Source organism: Mus caroli, chromosome 8, assembly GCF_900094665.2.
Source record: "Mus caroli chromosome 8, CAROLI_EIJ_v1.1, whole genome shotgun sequence".
In the NCBI taxonomy this organism is placed as follows: domain Eukaryota; kingdom Metazoa; phylum Chordata; class Mammalia; order Rodentia; family Muridae; genus Mus; species Mus caroli.
In genome coordinates, this window is record NC_034577.1 from 20900579 (window position 1) to 20903746 (window position 3168).

Sequence of the window (3168 nt, forward strand, 5' to 3'; positions counted from 1 at the left end):
TTAAGCAACCTTTGTCCCTTTCCTTTTTTGTTCCCTCCAGAGGATGTGACATGATGCCATCTTAGAAGCAGATGCAGACAGTCAACGTGCCAGCACCTTGGCCTTGAACCTTGTATCTTCCATGGGAACTACGGGAAACAAATGTATACTCTTTACAAATTTCCCACTGTCGAGCATTTTAATGACATTAACAAGAAAGACTCAGCAAACAGCCTTATCATGGGATTGGCATAATTTTATTTACAAGCTTTAGAATCATCACACAGGCTAAAAGTGAAACAAACAAACAAACAAACAAACAACAAAACCAACACTTCCAGTAACTTCTAGCAGTGAAAATCCTTTGTACCCTAGCGAAGCATCTATGTGCTACTTGAACGGACTCTTTTAGAATTGAGAACACCCACAGAGTAGTATATTAACCTGGGAAGGGCTTACTGGATGTAAGAAGGAATAGGCTTCTCTTTTACTGAGAGAGCTGATTATTTACTATGTCTGAAGGGTGGTTGGGTGGCCATGGGAATGTCTAAAGATATACGAGCAGCTCTGACACTTGCTTTTGATCCTCAGTGGACACTGTTAGAAGTTTACCTGAGTTGTTTCATTGCAGGATCTCTAGCTCATCGACTCAAAATAAAGAGGGGCATGGACGCGTGATGGGAGACACAGAAATGAAGGCTAGAGAGAGATGCATGCCTTCTGCTTAGTTAGTTTTACTTACCAGATAAGAGGTAAGATTTGAGTCCTGCCTGTCTCACAACACTGATACAGAGAAAAAAAAAATTATGAGGGTGGCAGGAAGGGAGGGAGGGAGGGAGGGAGGGAGAGAGGGGAGGAGAGGAAGGGGGAGCTGGATGGGTCTGGATTGGCTGCAGCATGAATCATTAATTTTCCCAGGAATGATCAAGAGTGTCATTAGGATGCATTAAGCATCATCTAACAGAGTGCGGGTGTAGGGAGGAAGACCGGTTCTCTCTCTGCGTTATTGCATAATCGATGTGGATTACTCAAAGCTGCTCACAGAATCTCCTCACTCCATTAGCACAAGACCTGGCTCAGTGCTTCACCCCTTCCTTGAGTCTCTCCTCTGGGGATGGAGACCTACTGCACAGAAGAGAGAGCCCCAGGCTTTTCATAACTGCAACCCTGGGCTACCCAGTGCTGCTGACTTGGGGTGGGACTGGGAGAGCCCTATTTTTATTTTATCAACACATTGCTTTATATCTGGAAGGTAGGGTGCCTTTCACCTGATTTTTGCCTCCCTCCTTCTTCCCTTCTTTTTCTCAATTCATTCTATATAGGACCCTTGTCTGCATCCTTCAGAGCAACTCTCTTTCCTCCACCCCCTTGAAGGCTTCACCTCTCTCCATCTTCTCCCAGTTCCCCATCTCATTTTCTGTCCCTTTAGATGAGGTCACCGTGACTGCATGAAGGACAAGAGGCTCAGGAGAGGTCAGGCATTAGCACAGCTATAACTGTTCTGCTACTGAAACTGGGCGAGCCCATCCATCACAGCTCCACCACTCCATTAGGCCTCCTGTGAAATATGCCCCGCTCCGAATCGCACAACCATACATCTCCCGGTCTAGACACCTTCCTGTTGTGTGAAGATCAATGCCGCACGGTCATGCATCATGTGTCATCCAGTAGCCGTCCGTCTAATAACCATGTCTATTCTCTAGTCTGCAGTATAAATTATAGCACCAGGGAAGTACTATATTATGCAGCAACCTTGGTTGCTAATGGATTATTGGGTTTATTGGTTGATAATGTGAACTCCCTCTCTTTCTTTTCCTTTTCCAACCCTTCCATTCCCCTATTTCTGGCTGAATCTCCCTTATTTATTTATTTCTCTCTATTTTTATTTTATTTGGTTCAGGTTTGAGTGATGGCTGCTTTAGGCTTCTGTCAACAGACTCCTCTATCAAACCTCTAAAATAGGCCCAATTAGAAAGAGCTCTCCAGTGGTGCCCATTAGATAATGGATTAAGTCCAGCGGTAGTTGTTTATCCTTCTATGTCCCCAGGTTTCTGTTTTGGTGCCTCTTAAATGAAGGGCAGCTGTGGAGAGCCAAGGGCAGACTAGGCATCCAGGAATTCCTCCTATCCCACAGGCTCGTCTCCAGTACACCCTTTGTGGTTCTTGTCTCATGGTGTTTATAGCTACTATTGTACTCCTGGCTCTCAGCTTTGTCTCTCTGAGTAGATAGAGGGAAGAAATTTCTAATTATAAGCAAAAAGTTCTGAATGTAAAAAACAAACAAACAAACAAACAAACAAATAATGAACAACTCAAAAAAAATCATATATAGTGGAATATGCACTTGTAATCCTAGCACTCAGGAGGTTGAAGCAGGAAGAACACAAGTTCAAGACCAGTCTAGACTATATTGTGGAACCTAACCTCAAAAATAACAAGCTCAGATTTTGAATTAAAGAAAAGATTTTAACTGTAGCACTTTAACTCTGAGGCGATGGCCCCTCTAGGGGAATGAGATGGCTTCAACCTCCTGACACACCGCTTGCTTTCCTCCTTTTGAGACAGAACCTTAATCTCTATGTTGCAAGGGCTGGCATCAGACTTGTGGACCCCACTTATTGTCCCCCCCCTCCAGCCTCCCTGGTAGGTGGGACTATCTGCTAGTCTCACCATGCCCAGGTTACCCAACTTTTCAAAAGCATTGAAGCTTTATATTAACAGTGACATAATATTCTGAGAAAATAAGCTTTTAACCTGGAGACAGGCTACACTACTTGAGAGAAGACTCTGTTACTGGAGACAATAAGGGGATGACATCATGAAACATATCTGTCACTCCACACCTGAGGAAAGTGAGCTGAGATAGCTCAGAACATTGTACCCATTCCTTTAGACCTAGACATTTAGGATACATTTGCCAGGTAACCTTGTTTTAAGGGAGGCAGGTTTATAACAGTAATAGAGTTTGTGAGAATAGGCTAGCCACCGCAGGCAGAAATGAGTAGGTCTCTTCTCTAGGTTAAGTTTGTATCTGGCAACAGCAAAGCCAAGCAATAGATGTGTCTTTAATTTCTTCTACCCCTCTGCTTTCTCCCTTCCTCTTACCCTCTCCTTCCTTTACTGTTCCCTGTTCTTCTCCCTCCTCCCCCTTCCTTCTCTATGCTCCTCCATCTTCCTCCTCCTCTCCAT